The sequence below is a fragment of the Phocoena sinus genome, chromosome 3, assembly GCF_008692025.1.
Source record: "Phocoena sinus isolate mPhoSin1 chromosome 3, mPhoSin1.pri, whole genome shotgun sequence".
Classification (NCBI taxonomy): Eukaryota; Metazoa; Chordata; class Mammalia; order Artiodactyla; family Phocoenidae; genus Phocoena; species Phocoena sinus.
The window spans coordinates 155,355,644-155,376,078 of NC_045765.1; positions in this window are offsets into that span (position 1 = coordinate 155,355,644).

Consider the following 20,435-nt stretch of genomic DNA (forward strand, 5'->3'; position numbering starts at 1 on the left):
TATTATATTTTGGTCTGTTGTTTTTAAGTCTTGATATTTATTTTTGTCTGTTTGTCTGTTTGTTTATTAATGGGAGGACTTGGGAGCCAGAGCACTTACGATAGCTTTTTTATTTGATTCGGTCTCCTCAAATGAAAAATCTTGTTGAAATGGCTAATTTTGGAAGAATGTTGACCAACAGAAATTATCTAACAAAGTACTTGTTGGTCTTTGGGGGAACTCACTTCGAAAGAGAATTCCCTGATGACCTACTCTAACCGTAAATCATTGTACATTCAAAAACTAGAGTTTAAGGCTCGTTGGTTATATCTGAAAGCTTACTCACATTTGTGTTTTAAATATTCCAAGATTTACATACTTTTATGCACTATTTCTTGTATTTTGCTCTCTTTTCTCTCCCTTTTCACTTTCTCTCTATTGTATACCTGTGACTCTTAAGCATATACATTTTTTTTTTTTAATTAATCCTCTAAATTCTTGAGATATTTAGAAACATGCATTGTCTTCTGATTTTTGCTAAACTGATAGGTTACACAACACCTTTAGAGAACAGGGAGATGTTTTGACTACTCTCTTTGTTACTGGAACTATATTTTCAGGCCAACCTCAATACATAAGCAGCACTGACCTTTGTATTTCCATGTGAGTTATGGTGTGGTACTATAAACCTTGTTTGTTAAGTGACTTGCATCTCTCCCATTATTGAATATGTTCTATTATATTGTATAATATAATACTTTCTCTATATCCGCTTTTCTCTCATTTAGAAAATATTATTTTTTTTGTGGGTGTGTGAATATTTGCACTTAGGGCATTACGATAGGCTGAATAATGGCCTTCCTGATATGTCCATATCCTAATTCCTGGAACCTGTGAATGCTACCTTATTTGGCAAAAGAGATTTTGCAGATGTTTTTAAGTTAAGCGTCTTGAGATAGGGAGATTATCCTGAATTATCTGAATAATTAAAAAGCTGAGTCAGAGTTGGAAGAGAAGGTGATGGGATGAGGGAAGCAGAGATTGGGGTGATGTACTCTGAAGATGCAGGAAGTCAAAGAATAATAGTGGCCACTAGAAGCTGAAAAAGGCAAAGAAAGGGATTCTCCTCTGAGGCTTCAGAAAGCATCCTCCTTGTTGACACATTGACACTAGCCTGGTAAAACTGCCTTCAGAATCCTTCACTCCAGACCCAAAGAGACCAAATGTCTGTTGCTTTAAGCCACTAGGTTTGTGGTAACATGTTATGGTAGCAACAGGAAACTACTGCAAGCATAATTTTTTTTTTTGCGGTACGCAGGCCTCTCACTGTTGTGGCCTCTCCCGTTGTGGAGCACAGGCTCCAGACGCGCAGCCTCAGCGGCCATGGCTCACGGGCCTAGCCGCTCCGTGGCATGTGGGATCCTCCCGGACTGGGGCACAAACCTGCATCCCCTGCATCGGCAGGCAGACTCTCAACCACTGCCCCGCCAGGGAAGCCCATAATTTTTTTATAAAAGGAAAAAAAGCCTTTATTGAAATTTAAATAAATATTACATTTAAATATAGTATATTTACAGAGTTGTGCAGCCATCACCATAATCTAAATTTAGAACATTGCTATTACCCTTAAAAGAAATCCCATGTCTATTCTTAAGAATATGTTTTTTTAATAAAAAATAACATAACTGCTGCTTAACATAGGTGGTGACATCCAATGAATAATTAGGCAAAATAATTCAGCTTCTGTTAGGATTCGAGTAGGGAAGGGTATGGAGGTAAAGGTGAATAAAAACCTTTAGGGAAATCCCTGTGGTCCTGGGCCACTTAGAGTAATTCTGTTTCATCTACAACCCCCACTAATAATTATAAATTCAGTTTAATCTTAGAATAGAGAGTAAATTTAGGTAACATCTTTTTCTATACTTCTTGCTTGTTTCAAAAAGAATTTCAGATGTCTACCAAAGAATCCAAAATAAAAGCAGGAAAAACATATAGAAATTAAAATTTCACTACAAAGTGTAGCAGGGACTCAAGCTGAAACTTCACACCTTAGTGATCCATATTAGTTACCTGAGTTGGAACAGAAGTTTGTCACCAAACTGTTTTTTTTTTTTTTTTTTTTTTTTTTTTTTTTTTTTTTTGCGGTACGCGGGCCTCTCACTATTGTGGCCTCTCCCGTTGCGGAGCAAAGGCTCCACACGCGCAGGCTCAGCGGCCATGGCTCACGGGCCCAGCTGCTCCGCGGCATGTGGGATCTTCCCAGACCGGGGCATGAACCCGTGTCCCCTGCATCGGCAGGCAGACTCTCAACCACTGCACCACCAGGAAAGCCCTGTCACCAAACTTTTGAAAATTAATATGAAAGGGTACTCTTTTTCATCAGAGTCTTAAATAACCTCATATAAAAATAAGCTAATTGTCCAGGGAAAACATGATACTTTTTGGTATCATAATGAGAAAAGTATTTATTCTGAATGCTCACCTGATGAAGACACTGTAATAAAGTAGAATCATTCATCCACAAATATTTATTCAGTGTACTATGTTCCAGACATGGATACTAGGTGCTTGGGATGCATTAAAGAAGATGCAGATAAAATCCCCTGCACTCAAGCCCCCCAGATCCCTTCTGGCAGCCACTGTAAAGTCCTTTAAAGAGATTTGGCAAAAAGTCACCTAAAGCTGGCAGCACCACCCTACAATCATAACTTAGTAAAACCAATTATAAGGACAGACCGGACTGCGTCCTTGAAAATCATTTAGCGTCATAATTCTTATAGTAAATTTTGGCCGACATTGATTTGAGATGAACTCCTTGGCAAATGCCAGAAATAGAGCTCTTTTATGTAGCCATGGGAATTCAGAGCCATGTTCCTTAGAAATAGTCAAGGTGGGGTTAGGGTTTTAATCCTTTTACGGAGGCTTAAGATCTCAGTAAGGCCAGTTGGGGTGAGCCGCGGGGTGTCCACATTCAGAGCTCAACTTCTTTTGAGAAAATTGTTTTGAATCAACTTCACCCATAGAGCTGTGGTGAGCAAGGATTCCAGATCCATTCTTTAAAGAAACTTTGTTTCGCTCAGAAATAGTATTTATAGTAGTGCATAACTAAATAGGCTTGAATGAAAACAGCACCTTAATAAAACACCCACAGAATTTCACATTAAAAAGTGATATTTTTCTTTATGAAAAATTAGCCAAATTTAAAAATGTGGCTGCGATTTTAAAACTCTAAGATTTTTAGTGCAAGTACATTTCAAATTGTTTTCCTCACCGTCTTATCCCTCATTTTTAGCGTATTATCTTATGTAGCAGTGAGGTACTTGATTTTTCATATAAATCTTTGAAATAACTTGTTTAAAACAAGTTAATTATTTTGCCAGTAGGTAAAGTAGCCAGACATCTCATTTATCTGACCCCACAAACCAGACTTGTAATAATTATAATTTACTGAGTACAAACTGTGTGCCAGAAACGGTAAGTGACTTGAATCCCCATTTAATTTCTATTATCAGCAACATTTTATATGTTTGGTAAATAAAACTCAGAGAGGTAAAGTAACTTTGTTGATGTCACGCAGATGGTTATTTGGCAAGCAGATTATTTAACATTTTTCAATGACTAAAAACACCTCATTTGGGGGACTTCCCTGGTGGTTCAGTGTTTAAGTCTCTGTGCTTCCACTGCAGGGGGTGCAGGTTCAATCGCTGTTTGGGGAACTACTAAGATCCCACATGCCACGTGGTGAGGCCAAAACAAAAACAAAACAAAACAAAACAAAAAAACCCACCTCGTTTTGAACCAGTTGATTTTTTGTACGTCCATTTCCAACCTCCTCTCTTTCTCCCTCTCTCTCTCATGCTCTCTGAATCTCATTTTCCTTAAGCCTCAAGTCATGTCAGTGCCCACATATACCAGGTAGTTCACTAGGCATTGTTCACATAGATGTTACACTACTATTACAAAAGAGACAAGTTAACTTGCTGAAGTTTTCGCTTGGTATGGAGCTGGTTCAGAGTTGAAAACTGTAAACTATAACTGTTGGACGGAAATGTTCTTATAAGAGAGTACACCTTTACCAGGCTGATGTGAAGGTGGCATGAGAAAACATTAGTGTCAGAAGAAAGAGCCTGAAAAAAAAAGGGTGAAGACCTTGAAGATCATGGCACAGAGACAGGATTAAAGTTCAACTGGTCCAAGAACAGGTGTTTAATTAGCCAAAGCCAGTGTGGACCTATCTAAAAGGCAGGGGGGCATTGGTATGTAATTTAAGAAGTGCATCAAAAAAGAACTTTCACGCATAAATGAGGGCAAGAAAATGGGCACAGATACCAAGAACAAAGACAGCTGAGATTAAGACAGCAGCAGCGAAGCTATAAAAGATGTAGCAGAAAAAAAATTAAAGCCTCAACATTTATTAGACCTACTGAGTTCATGCTTCGATATGAGAGTGAGGTGTAAATGCAGTAGGCTCGGTGACGTGTTCCCAGACACCCTTCAAAGAAGGACTTGCTCTCCAGCTGTGGCCAGTAGACTGCCTGCAGCTGAGAGCTCCTTCAGGCTACCCTAACTGCACAGAAGACTCTTCCCCTGAGATCACACCCTTCCCAAGGGCAGCATGAATCTAGTGACTAACCAAAGAGGGGATAGAAAAGTCCAGACATTTGAAGCTGGCTGAGAATCATTTGATGCTATTCTAGATCCAGAGCTTTGCCTGAGTCTTCATCCACCAGCAAAAGGCATGCCATGCTTCTCCCTCTGCTTTGTTCCTTTCCTTTAACAGAGGACCATCCTTTAAAAAAACAAAACAAAACAAAAAAAACACACCACAAACACCATCTCAATATTTGCTGTCAGAGAACGCAACCTGTGATTCTGCCCAAGTATCTGAACTGAAGCTTCCTTATCAAAATAGGAAATACCAAAGGGGAAAGTGGTGAAAAGTAGTACATTCAGTTTGAATATATTGTGTTGGAGGGAACAGTGGATAAACTAGGTGAAAATCTCCTGAGGGTAGCAAGATATTCCGGACTGTAGCTCAGGAGTTAAGGGTGAGTAGAATTTTGTATATGGGGAAATTTTTTTGAACAAATCCAAAATATCTTTCATGTTTTTCATATGTTGTAGATATATTTCAGAGCCTATTTTCCCCAAGATTCTAATTTTAAACTAAGAAAAACTATTTTGTTTATAATATGAGCAGATTTTAGCAGTCTTTTTATTGTTCAGCTATATGAATATTTATAAATCAGTTCTGCTGTAGGACTTGGCATCTTCTAGGGATCTTGAAGACTTAGAACAGGCAAGTCCAAATTGAAGTCAAGCTTCCATTCCCTTAGCAGCTTTCTTAGAATGTGGCAGCCCTATGTCAAGCTATTTTCTTTATTACCCAATTTATACATAACTGACAAGGTGTCCCAATTGCCTGGTTATGGTATCCTGGCTTCTTCTTTGATGGGAAAGTGATTATGTTTTAAGGGGCTTTCTACACACACATTTGTCAGCTTTTAGCTGTTGCTTATGTCCTCAGTTTGGATATATTGATGCCCAAGGGTAACTTGCACATTTAAATGGGAACACTTAGTGATTATTCACATCATGTCATCTATAAACATAGGAAGAGATACAAGAAAGTTTATTTCTTCACCTTCATATCTCCCACATATGTATTTGAATGCTGAATGCAATCATCAGGCTTCTTTACTTCCTTTAGCCCTTTTATGCTCTTCTGATTTCACGTTTCATTAGTTAATAGTACTGGATGTGTGCCAACTAAGTAATATATACACATATGACTTTGGAGTTAGACTTAAGAGGGCATCAAAACAGAGGCATCTGCTACTAATAATCAAATGAAAATGAGGGTGTGCATTCACATACACACGTGCACACACACACTACGTTCTTTCTGTCTTAAAAACGGGATATAGAGAGGTTGCTCCCATAAAGAACACTGGTAGTTAAATATTTTACAGAAAGAATTAATGTAAAGAATGCTATATTCTCTTATATTTAGTAAAACAGGCAAAGATATTCAATTGAATGTGCCCTGTATTTAGGAAGACTGTATCCTAGTTTGCCTAGGACAGTCCTGCTTCGTGCCTGCCATGGTTCCCACACAGTCCTTTATAGCATTTCTTTAACTCTCCAAAATATCCTGGCTTGCAAATCAAATCATGTGGCCACCTTACCAAGAGTACTTTTTTTAAATTAATGAATTAATTTGTATTTATTTATTTATTTTGTAATATCTTTATTGTAGTATATTTGCTTTACACTGGTGTGTTAGTTTCTGCTGTATAACAAAGTGAATCACCTATACATATATGTGTATCCCCATATCTCCTCTCTCTTGCATCTCCCTCCCACCCTCCTTCTCCCACCCCTCTAGGTGGTCACAGAGCACCTAGCTGATCTCCCTGTGCTGTGTGGCTGCTTCCCACTAGCTATCTATTTACATTTGGTAGTGTATATATGTCCATGCCAGTCTCTCACTTTGTCCCAGCTTACCCTTCCCCCCTCCCCATGTCCACAAGTCCATTCTCTACATCAGCACCTTTATTCCTGTCCTGCCCCTAGGTTCTTCAGAACCATTTTTTTTTTGATTACATATATATTGTTAGCATATGGTATTTGTTTTTCTCATTCTGACTTACTTCAGTCTGTATCACAGACTCTAGGTCCATCCACCTCACTACAAATAACTTACTTTCGTTTCTTTTATGGCTGAGTAATATTCCATTGTATATATGTGCCACATCATCTTTATCCATGCATCTGTTGGTGTACACTTAGGTTGCTTCCATGTCCTGGCTATTGTAAGTAGACCTGCAATGAACATTGTGGTACATGACTCTTTTAGAATTATGGTTTTCTCAGAGTATATACCCAGTAGTGGGATTGCTGGGTCATAGGGTAGTTCTATTTTTAGTTTTTTAAGGAACCTCCATACTGTTCTCCATAGTGGCTGTATCAATTTACATTCCCACCAACAGTGCAAGAGGGTTCCCTTTTCTCACACCCTCTCCAGCATTTATTGTTTGTAGATTTTATGGTGATGGCCATTATGACCGGTGTGAGGTGATACCTCATTGTAGTTTTGATTTGCATTTTTCTAATGATTAGTGATGTTGAGCATCCTTTCATGTGTATGTTGCCAATCTGTATATCTTCTTTGGAGAAATGTCTACTTAAGTCTTCTGCCCATTTTGAGATTGGGTTGTTTATTTATTTTGATATTGAGCTGCTTGTATATTTTGGAGATAAATCTTTGTCAGTTGCTTCATTTGCAAATATTTTCTCCCATTCTGAGAATTGCCTTTTTGTCTTGTTTATGGTTTCCTTTGCTGTGCAAAAGGTTTTAAGTTTCATTAAGTCCCATTTGTTTATTTTTGTTTTTCTTTCCATTCCTCTAGGAGGTGGGTCAGAAGGATGTTGCTGTGATATATGTCTTAGAGTTTTCTGCCTATGTTTTGCTCTAAGAGTTTTATAATGTCTGGCCTTATATTTAGGTCTTTAATCCATTTTGAGTTTATTTTTGTTTATGGTGTTAGGGAGTGTTCTAATTACATATTTTACATGTAGCTCTCCAGTTTTCACAGCACCACTTATTGAAGAGGCTGTCTTGTCTACATTGTATATTCTTGCCTCCTTTATCAAAGATAAGCTGACCATGTGCACATGGGTTTATCTCTGGCCTTTCTATCCTGTTCCATTGACCTATATTTCTGTTTTTGTGCCAGTACCATACTGTCTTGATTACTGTAGCTTTGTAGTATGGTCTGAAGTCAGGGAGCCCAATTCTTCCACCTCTGTTTTTCTTTCTCAAGTTTGCTTTGACTATTCAGGGTCTTTTTTATTTCCATAGAAATTGTGAAATTTTTTGTTCTAGTTCTGTGAAAAATGCCATTGGTAGTTTGATAGGGATTTCATTGAATCTGTAGATTGCTTTGGGTAGCATAGTCATTTTCACAATGTTGATTCTTGCAATCCAGGAACATGATATATCTCTCCATCTGTTTGTATCATCTTTAATTTCTTTCATCCGTGTCTTATAGTTTTCTGCATAGAGGTCTTTTGTCTCCTTCAGTAGGTTTATCCCTAGGTATTTTATACTTTTGGTTGCAGTGGTAAATGGGAGTGTTTCCTTAATTTCTCTTTCAGATTTTTCATCATTAGTATATAGGAATGCAAGAGATTTCTGTACTTTAATTTTGTATCCTGCTACTTTACCAAGTTCATTGATTAGCTCTAGTAGTTTTCTGGTAGCTCTTTAGGATTCTCTATGTATAGTATCATGTCATCTGCAAACAGTGACAGTTTTACTTCTTTTCCATTTTGGATTCCTTTTATTTCTTTTTCTTCTGTTTTCTGTGGCTAAAACTTCCAAAACTATGTTGAATAATAGTGGTAAGACTGGGTTCCTGATCTTAGTGGAAATGTTTTCAATTTTTCACCATTGAGAACAACGTTGGCTCTGGGTGTCATACTGGCCTTTAATTATGTTGAGGTAAGTTCCCTCTATGCCTACTTTCTAGAGGGTATTTATTATAAATGGTGTTGAATTTTGTCAAAAGATTTTACTGCATCTATTGAGATGATCATATGGTTTTTATCCTTCAGTTTGTTAATATGGTGTATCACATTGATTGATTTGTGTATACTGAAGAAACCTTGCATTCCTGGGACAAACCCCAGTTGATCATGGTGTATGATCCTTTTAATGTGCTATTGGATTCTGTTTGCTAGTATTTTGTTGAGGATTTCTGCATCTGTGTTCATCAGTGGTATTGGCCTGTAGTTTTCTTTCTTTGTGACATCTTTTTCTGGTTTTGGTATCAGGTTGATGGTGGCCTCATAGAATGAGTTTGGGAGTGTTCCTCCCTCTTCCATATTTTGGAAGAGTTTGAGAAGGGTAAGTGTTAGCTCTTCTCTAATGTTTGATAGAATTCACCTGTGAAGCAATCTGGTCCTTGGCTGTTGTGTGCTGGAAGATTTTTAATCACAGTTTCAATTTCAGTGCTTGTGATTTGTCTATCTATATTTTCTGCATCTTTCTGGTTCAGTCTTGGAAGATTATGCTTTTCTAAGGATTTGTCCATTTCTTCCAGGTTGTCCGTTTTATTGACATATACTTGCTTTTAGTAATCTCTCATAATCCTTTGTATTTCTGCAGTGTCAGTGGTTACTTCTCCTTTTTCATTTCTTTTCATTTCAGTTCTATTGATTTGAGTCCTCTCCCTGGTTTTCTTTTTTTTTTTTTGCAGTACGTGGGCCTCTCACTATTGTGACCTCTCCCGTTGTGGAGCACAGGCTCCGGATGCGCAGGCTCAGCAGCCATGGCTCACAGGCCCAGCCGCTCCGCAGCATGTGGGATCTTCCTGGACCGGGGCACGAACCCGTGTCCCCTGCATCAGCAGGTGGACTCTCAAACACTGCGCCACTAGGGAAGCCCCTCCCTGGTTTTCTTGATAATCTGGTTAATGGTTTATCAACTTTATCTTCTCAAAGAACCAGCTTTTAGTTTATTGATCTTTGTTATCATTTCCTTTATTTCTTTTTTATTTATTTCTGATGTGATCTTTATTATTTCTTTCCTTCTGATAACTTTGGGGATTTTTTGTTCTTCTTTCTCTAATTGTAAGGTTAGGTTGTTTATTTGAGATTTTTCTTGTTTCTTGAGGTACGATTTTATTTCTATAAACATCCCTCTTAGAACTGCTTTTGCTGCATCCCATAGTTTTTGGGTTGTTGTGTTTTCATTGTCATTTGTTTCTAGGTATTTTATGGTTTCCTCTTTGATTTCTTCAGTGATCTTTTGGTTATTTAGTCATGTATTGTTTAACCTTCATGTGTTTGTATTTTTTACAGTTTTTTTCCTATAATTGATATCTAGTTTTGTAGCATTGTGGGTGGAAAATATACTTGATATGATTTCCATTTTCTTAAATTTACCAAGGTTTGATTTGTGACCCAAGATATGATGTATCCTGGAGCATGTTCCATGAGCACTTGATAAGAAAGTGTATTCTGTTGGTTTTGGATGGAATGTCCTATAAATATCAATTAAGTCCATCTTGTTTAATGTGTCATTTAAGTCTTGTGTTTCCTTATTTATTTTCATTTTGGATGATCTGTCCATGGGTGAAAGTGGGGTGTTAAAGTCCCCTACTATGATTGTGTTACTGTCGATTTCCCTTTTTATGGCTGTTAGCATTTGCCTTATGTATTGTGGTGCTCCTATGTTGGGTGCATAAATATTTACAATTGTTATATCTTCTTCTTGGGTTGATCCCTTGATCATTATGTAGTGTTCTTTTTTGTCTCTTGTTATATTCTTTATTTTTCAGTCTATTTTGTCTGATATGAGAATTGCTACTTCAGCTTTCTTTTGACTTCCATTTGCATGGAATGTCTTTTTCCATCCCCTCACTTTCAGCCTATATGTGTCCCTAGGTCTGAAGTGGATCTGTTTTACACAGTGTATATATGGGTCTTGTTTTTTTATCCATTCAGCTAGTCTATGTCGTTTGGTTGGAGCATTTAATCCATTTACATTTAAGGTAATTATCAATATGTATGTGCCTATTACCATTTTCTTAATTGTATTAGGTTTGTTATTGTAGGTCTTTTCCTTCTCTGTGTTTTCTGCTTAGAGAACTTTTTTTTAGCATTTGTTGTAAAGCTGGTTCAGTGGTGCTGAATTCTCTTAGCTTTTGCTTGTCTGTAAAGGTTTTAATTTCTCCTTTGAATCTGAATGAGATCCTTGCTGTGTAGAGTAATCTTGGTTGTAGGTTTTTCCCTTTCATCACTTTAAATATGTCCTGCCACTCCCTTCTGGCTTGCAGAGTTTCTACTGAAAGATCAGGTCTTATTCTTCTGGGGATTCCCTTGTATGTTATTTGTTGCTTTTCTCTTGCTGCTTTTAATATTTTTCCTTTGCATTTAATTTTTGATAGTTTGATTAATATGTGTCTTGGCATGCCTCTCCTTGGATTTATCCTGTATGGGCCTCTCTGTGCTTCCTGGACTTCATTGACTATTTCCTTTCCCATATTAGGGAAGTTTTCAGCTATAATCCCTTCAAGTATTTTCTCAGTCACTTTTTTTTCATCTTCTTCTTCTGGGACCCCTGTAATTCAAATTTTGGTGCATTTAGTGTAGTCCCAGAGGTCTCTGAGACTGTCCTCAATTCTTTTCATTCTTTTTTCTTTATTCTGCTCTGTGGTAGTTATTTCCACTATTTTATCTTCCAGGTCACTTATCTGTTCTTCTGCCTGAGTTATTCTGCTATTGATTCCTTCTAGAGTATTTTTAATTTCATTTATTGTGTTGTTCATCGTTGTTTGTTTCATCTTTAGTTCTTCTAGGTCCTTGTTAAATGTTTCTTGTATTTTCTCCATTCTATTTCCAAGATTTTGGATTATCTTTACTCTCATTACTCTGAATTATTTTTCAGGTAGATTGCCTATTTCCTCTTCATTTTTTTGGTGTGGTGCATTTTTACCTTGCTCCTTCATCTGCTGTGTGTTTCTCTGTCTTCTCATTTTGCTTAACTTACTGTGTTTGGGGTCTCATTTTTGCAGCCTGCATGTTCGTAGTTCCCTTTGTTTTTGGTGTCTGCCTCCATAAGCTAAGGCTGGTTCAGTGGATTGTGTAGGCTTCCTGGTAGAGGGGACTGGTGCCTGTGTTCTGGTGGATGAGCGTGGATATTGTCTTACTGGTGGGCAGGACCATTTACGATGGTGTGTTTTGGGATGTCTGTGAACTTATTATGAGTTTATGCAACCTCTCTGCTAATGAGTGTGGTTGTACTCCTGTCTTGCTATTTGTTTGGCCTGGGGTGTCCTGCACTAGAGCTTGCTGGTCGTTGAGTGGAGCTTGGTCTTTGCATTGAGAGGGAGATCTCTGGGAGAGCTTTTATCATCTGATATTACATGGAGCTGGGAGGTCTCTGGTTGACCAATGTCCTGAACTTGGCTCCCACACCTCAGAGGCACAGGCCTGACACCCTGCCAGAGTGTCAAGACCCTGTCATCCACACAGTTTTTCCGAAGTCTGACGTCTTCTGCTAGCATTCAGTAGGTGTTCTGTAGGAGTTGTTCCATATGTAGATGTACTTTTGATGTATTTATTGGGACGAAGGTGATCTCCACATCTTACCCCTCTGCCACCTTGAAGGTCCTCCCGAGAGTACTTTTTGATTATTAAATAATTTAGCTTATCAATATGCTGGGTAACATGTGACCTGTCATAAAACTTTTATTAAATAATTCTACTCGATTAATCAGTTGTTAATCCTATAAGGATATAGTGATTTGAATACTTTGGGGATCATTGTAAAATGTTTATTATAGTTAATTTTATATGGAGTTTTTCATTTAAAAAGTAGAATGGTCTTAAAATGTATCAGTTCATGAATATTGTTTCATCAACATGGTGTGGTAACATGATCCCTGATTCACAATGTGGGATCCCTGATCTCAGCAATATTGTAATTTACTGTGTGGTTTTGATGAGGTCGTGGACTTCAGTATGCTCTAAAAACATGATTAAACATAGTAGAAATACTGTTTACTAAAGTAGTGTCTAGATCCAAAAGCTTATATATCCATTTGATAATCAGTCATGAGCTGACTTTTGTGGCACAAATCCCTTCAAAATATACATGCTTCTAGGAGTACTTGGATAATGAAGATACGGGTGATGATAAATTTCATTGCTTTTCTGAACCTATATTGGCTTTCGTTTTTGTTACTTCTGACTTTACTATGTAGAAATCATGATATTGGTAATAAAAATTTTATCTTTATCATATATATTTATTCACATTTCTTCCATTAATTCTATAGTCATCACTTCCTGGAGAGAAATATGCTCTATTTCCAGACAGTATGTGTATTATAATTTTCTAAATTTTAAAATAAACATTGCATTGACATTATAAGCACTCTCAGTGTACTATGATGGTAGCTTCATGTTGTTATCAAAACAATGTGAATACAAGCAGTTGCTTAATTTACACATACCCAATAAATGTAGGTAATAGATATTTTTAGTGAATTGATTTTTATACTGAAATAATTATAGGTTTGTCGTTTTGTAGACAAAAGCCATCTGATCGTTTTCTCTTGGTATACATGTTATTGAGAAATTGTCCTGTGACAATAGTTTTACTTTTTATAAATTATCCTCCTTTAAAGATTTTATATATTCCAATGATTTGAACTTCTATGTAGATGATTCCACATTTTTTAGACCCTCCTAAAATGAGAATTGCATTCTGACTGCTTCCTTGACATCTCCATCTGGAGTCCCTGAAAACAGCTTAAATTCAACACACCAATAATTCAATAAATACTTCCTTCTCAGAAAAATGTATCCTGGGATAACCCTGCTGAAGTAATGTTGGATGACACCTTCTTTCTCACACCCTACATATACGTGGTTGCCAAGTTATATATATATTTTCAATTTTTGCAGTGTCTGGCTTAAATATTTCTTTATTTCTAACTTCTTGAAACATGGACAAATTTGCCTATTCCCATTTGTGTGTGTGTGTGTGTGTGTGTGTGTGTGTGGTGTGTATTTCCTCCTCTACTTATACACTCTATAGAGAACTTTGTAAATTTCTTTTCTTTTTTTTTTTTTTTTGCCGTACGCGGGCCTCACACAGCTGTGGCCTCTCCTGCTGCAGAGCACAGGCTCCGGACACGGAGGCTCAGCGGCCATGGCTCACGGGCCCAGCGGCTCTGCGGCATGTGGGATCTTCCCGGACCGGGGCACGAACCCGTGTCCCCTGCATCAGCAGGCGGACTCTCAACCACTACGCCACCAGGGAAGCCCTGTAAATTTCTTTTTTACATTCTTTTTTACTCTTGTTTTGTTCATTTTTAATTTTGAGTCTCAATTGAATTCCCTTTTTTCAAATTCAATCACAATCTTTATGTATAAAATAAAAAACTCCCAAGATAATTTTTGTATTTTATGAATTCAATTATTTAAATTAAATAAATTATTTTAACATACACACTTGCAAAAAGTGAGTGAAATATGTTTAAGTAGTTAATAAATTCCATTATTATAAAATGAGAGGTGCCAGTCACACCTCTACGTTCCACTGGAGTTTTGCAGCATATTTTGTCACTGCCTAAACTTTAGTTGACTGTTTTATAGAAAGTGATATTTTTCATCATCTCTTAATGACACTTGCTTCACCTGGCACTTTAGTCATTTTTGTTTATGCATCAAACACTACATATTTGATGACCGTAAATGCTGCTTATTATTCTTGTCATCAAAAAGAGCTAAATCAGTTCTGGGAATGGCATTGTACCAGTTTCAGGTGCATGGGATGCCCTTGAAAACTGTGGAATAAGTGAATGAATGATGTTTTTCTTCAGAGAAACTCTCTTGAGGACAAGGTCAATATTTTTACATGCCATAATAGTCCCTATATTCTAGCACCTGTGTAACAGTTTTTTAATAGTCATGTGTAGAATTTAAATAGTCCTGACAGAAAATCTTATTCAATAAAATATATATTACTGAACCTAATCTCTGAAATAAAAGGCAAAATTTATGAAATCTAAACAAAATTTCTTTAAAGTTTTCTACCTGCTATTGTGAATGAAATGAATTTAAGTTATTTTATGAATATGATTAGTGATGCCAAAATACTATTAATCCTATGCAAAATATTAACCAGATTTTGTTATTTGTTCATATAAAAGATATTACACAAGTAGTATTTAATTGAACATATATTTTTTTAATATCAAATTCTGTACCTTGGAAAATAACTTTTGAGAGAAAATTGATAAAAATCAAGAATGCTATTAGTTTTCTATTTCAGTTCTATACATCAGGACAACACTAAACCTATTTAAGAGATAGATGAGTTTTGTACATGACCATTATGGATTCTGTATGGAAACAGCATTACACATGTGAAATACAGAATCAGATTCTTAATGGCCACATTCTTACATTTGAGAAATGTTTCATAACATTTCACAACATTGTGATAAAATATGGTATATTGAGAATTGAGCTTTATTGCAGAAAGTTAAAAATGTATGCCTGCAAAATTGTTATGATTCATGTTTTTCAACTGAAAAGTGGAAGAAAATAGGCTGGCAATCCCTTCTCCAAAAGTGACAGCTGTAATAACCTGGTAGGGAATTCTCAGTAGTTCATGATTTTGGCCTTTGGAAGGTATAGGTTTAAGGTGGGATTTAATTTGGAACCACAGATGGAAGAAACATCTTCTTTCCTTGGCTAATATTAGACAGCCATTTAAAAAATCCAGAGAAGCCAACTCTAAGTTTTGCACAGAGAGAGGAACCAGTGTATACATATTGTGGGTTCTTAATAAATGTTGTTGTCATAGCTGTAGCTTTTATACAGCCAAAGTGCATACCACAGACCCAGTAGCACCCAAACTTTTATTTTGTGGCTTCTGGCTGTCCACAACTTTAATGCAAATAGTTGTGCCTTTTAGGCAATGCTAGTTTTGTGGGGAGCAATTTCATTTTCATCCAAATGTCATTCCCTTTAGCTTTTATTCACTCCTACTACTGTTGTATATTATAAAATAATGAATTCCATCTACCTTAGCTTAAATGAATATATATGGATTTTAAAGTGTGGGATTATAACCTCTCAATCTATTACCATTCTCAGTACCTATGCAGTTCAATGAAAATCATCTGTAAGCTTTACCTAATTTGCTTGGGATTTAATTTTCTGAAAAAGCATGTGAATTTGCAAAAGAGCAGAAAGAAGAAATAAAATGACTATCTAAAATTATTACTATACCATCTTCTATTACCAAACTAAAATTGTTTCCTAACTTATTGTCAAGAATTTTAAAAAAGGAAAGAAAAATGCCTTTTTCCCAAATAACAAAAGATAGTTTGACAAAGCAAGTAAAATACAACTACTGGTTTATCTGTCTAACAACTTGAACAAGACATAGGGAGTTCAGAGCCATAGATATTTAGACCTGGAAGAAACATTAGAAATCACACTGGCAATCTCTTTCAGCCAATAGAAAGCTGAGGCCAGAGATGCTTAGTGAATTTTTCGGGTTCACAGAACTAATTAGTGTCAAACATGGCAATCCCATGGCAAAAAATTTCCAAGCTCTTTTTTTTTTTTTCGCGGTACGCAGGGCTCTCACTGTTGTGGCCTCTCCCGTTGCGGAGCACAGGCTCCGGACGCGCAGGCTCAGCGGCCATAGCTCATGGGCCTAGCCGCTCCGTGGCATGTGGGATCTTCCCGGAGCGGGGCACGAACCCTCATCCCCTGCCTCGGCAGGCGGACTCTCAACCACTGAGCCACCAGGGAAGCCCTCCAAGCTCTTTTTAGGAAGTTCTTTGCATTACACTACATGATGATTTATATAAATAATATTTAAATGCTTTCTTAGCAGCAGCAATTCATATTTTTTTTATTAATTTGTCCATAAGTAGCCTGAGTAGCCAGAAAATTTCTGTCTGACCTTACCTCTTCCTTGCAATAAACCATTCACTGGCTCCCCATCTTATTCAGATAGAGCCAAGATTTATTCAGCGCCTACATGGTCTGAAGGGACCCATTCTACCCCTGCTCTCTGTACCTCATCTCCTCCTTCTTCCTCTCATACAATTTGCTCAGCTGCTTTGGCTTCCTTAGTTCACGGCAAACAACTGTCTCATGCTCCCACTTCTAGGGTGTGCATTTCCTCTTTTCTTTTCCTGGGATGCTGTACCCCCATGTATAGGTATAATTCAGTCCCTTACCTTCTTTAAGTCTGTTTAAATCTCACATTCTGAATGCATCTTTTCCTGACCAGGCTACTTAAAGTGTTTGTTTCGTGTGTTTTTGTTTTGATTTTTTAAAAAATTCACTGCCATATCTCTACCTTCAGAAATGGTAACTCAATCGTATGAGGTCATCAAACATTTTATTGCTGAATTCATAAATAAAAGACTAAAAAAACTGTTAACTTTATCCAAAGAATAAACCATAAATTATATAAGGCTAAGTGGGAGTGTGAATCAAATACTTCTTTGTAGATATGCCAAAGATTATACAGTGAATTATTAGCAAAACAAAAAAATCTTGGCATATTTGAAACCTTACCAATATTATTTTCCCTGAATAAACTGTTTCCTGTTTCATTCCATTTTATAGCATTCCTGCTTCCTTTAGTCAATAATTTTAGCAGCTAAGTGATATTCAAATCTCTTTGTCATCACTAGTATAATCAACTAGTGGTATGGATGAGAATAGTAAATATTTACAGAAATCTTTATTCTTAAAAGGACACTTGTTATATCTATATTTAAAAACTAGATGTACTCTGTGAAATTTAGGTTGATACTTGGAGATAAAAATAGCTTCAAATTTAATTCACATCTTCCATCTATAGTATCCATCCCTGGAAGAAGAGTAAATAGACAAAATGTGGTAGCCACACGTAATAGAGTACTATACAACAGTATGGAGCAGCAGATCAGATGTGCCCCTAGATGCACAGAAACATGGTTAGAACTTAAACAAATAATAGTTATTAAAAATATAAAAAATAACATTATACATACATATGTATATATGACATGTGTATATATGTGTATATACATGCATGTGTACATATGTATATAAACCCATAGTGCTTACTGGAAAAGTAAGAAAGATCATTATATGTATGTGTGTGTTTGTATACATGCATGTTTAACAAGCATATGTACACATTCATACAGACAAATATATAGATATGTAACCTTTATGCATGTCAATTAAAAATATGGATAACAATAAGAATATATATTTTGAAAAAATGTATACAAACAAAATATAGTGTTAAACACATGAAAATGTTTACCAATGATTAAAGAAAGAAACAGAAAATGAGGAGATAAATGGATAAGCAAATGAACAAATGAAGAAAAGGACATTTCAGTAATAAATGATAATAATGTACACTGATCCTATGAGAATAATTAACTAAGATCAGTCAATAATCAAGGTTTCTATTACAATTAGGATATTTCTATGTCTAAGAGAGAAAATATCACATATATATTAATTTTACATTGTCAAAGCCATTTCTATTAAAAACAGTACAGCAAAACTTTAATAATATTTTTCATTTTTTTCTTTTTGACACATTCTAATTGAATGAATTAGATGTGTATTACACCAAAGTTGCTACTACTGTAGAGTTTTATTAATTTATTATTACTTTGTGATTAAATACTTAACATAGACAATGACTTCCAAATTTATTGGTGCTTCCCTAAAACAAATGTGGGAAGTTTCCTGTCCTTTTTTTTTTAAACTATTGGTCTATACAATTTAGTAAGGTTTCAAAAAGAGAAATACAAAACAAAATTCTGGGATCAATTTAGTTTAAGATTCATATATATATGACATCTGCTCATACTGGAAAATATCATTTTGTAAGGAATATTCTAAACAGCTAGGAGTGTGGGGACAGGTAAAATAGCTCAGGTGTTAACCTTATGCCCCACTGTTTATTGTAGACATAATAATTTAAAAGGAAAAGTTTTACCAGACTATTGTTAGAGAAAGAGGTAATCTGAGAACTGAAGTGATATCCCTCACTGCTAATTATAACAGTAACATTCTCCTCTACATGTTGAACTCTTCAAATATATATTAAGCACTTTTATACAATATGAACTCAGGTTCTAGGCACTGGAGATACAACACCAAAAAAAAAAAAAATTTGCAAAATCCCTGCCCTCATAGAGTATGTATTATGAAAGTTAACAAAATAGGAATATACTTTCTGAAAAAAAAGATTAAATTCTTTTTGAAAAGTAAATAATTTAAGTCAAATTCTGGTATATAGCTGTATATAAAAAGAAAAAATATGTAAATCTTTTGTATTTGGTTAGTTTAAATGTGTCTCTTGAATCTAATCATTTGTGGAGGAAATAACTAAATAGGCTTGATTCTTAGAAAACAAGAACAGAGGTAAAAACATCCTGATTCCATTAAACTTTCTCTATCCTATAAAACTCTTGTCTTAGGAATGGTATATTTCTTCCATAAATTCTCTGGTCCAGCTCTCTGTAATTCTAAGTTTCTTCCTATGGATATAGGTACACCATGTTGAAAAGGTTATGCTTCTGTAAAGACACTCCACATTATTTAAGTTTGTTGATAATTTCTAAGCACTAAAACTTATTCTGGGAGTAAAGATTCTAATTGTAAGTTTTATATTAAATAATACTATGAAATACAAATTAATCAATATTTAATTTTATGCCATTATTTTTACAGAGAGAGATATAAAGCTAGGTAACCACATACAATGGAAGTGTGACCATTAGACACTGAAGAGCAATTAACTAGGTTTTATCCTATTTACAGTCAACAATTAGGGAATAATTACATTGTTTAAAATCAACATCTCCCCTCTATGCTTGCATAAAAGATTTATTTCAAAACTTGAAGATGAGAAACAGGAATTACACAGAGATTAAATTATTTAATTTAAAATCAGCAGTCTGTTATCTACACTTTAAAATCATTTTCCATATTTAGCTTTAATCCAGCAATCTAAAATGATGTTTGAAAAATATTTTTATCCCATTTAATATACTTAATAATTGAGCATAAATTATGAATGCAAATATAATTTGCATGTCATAAATCAGGTTTAGAAGCAGCTGCAAGACAGTAAGGGAGCACTTTTCACCATATATGTTGTAGATTAACAGATCAAATCTAGGAGTGTGGAAGGGATGCATATAAAATACTGAATTGTGATTGTACTCTAATCAGATATCAACATAAATACATATCTTTTAAAAGCTTCAGACAATTTAAATATATGGTGTCATTTAACTCATTTAGAAATACACATACAAACACAGATGCACGTACATCCCTCACTTTGCAATTAAAATATAAATATATGTGATAATCTTTTGCTTTTTAAAAGAGAGTACTGCCATCTTGCATGCTTTCATAAAGCTCTGTGTTCATGCTTTAATAGCACTGTACTTAGGAGTGAAGCTAGGCTGCATTGTCTTCAATATTTAATTGTTTATTGAACAAGGTGGCAAAACTTTATTGCTTAGAAGGGTTTACAGAGAAAGGTTTGTGGAAATCATTTGGAAGCTGTTAAACGAGAATTAACTTCACTCTTCAGATTAGCACAATTGAATTTCCTCTATTAATAAAAACTCCATTTCTATAAAATAAATAACACATGTACTTGAATCTATAGAAATCAAATCAATTAGAACACTCTAATGTCTATTCAATAGCTCTTTTTTAGAAATATTTCATACTCAGTAGTTTTAATACTGTTTTACTATTTTGGAGCTTAATTATAGGAGCTTGTAGTAAACTACAAAATAAAGTTTCTCTCTAATTTGGTTAAGTATCCATCACAAATCAAAAATCATTACATCTAAAAAATATTTACTTTAATATTC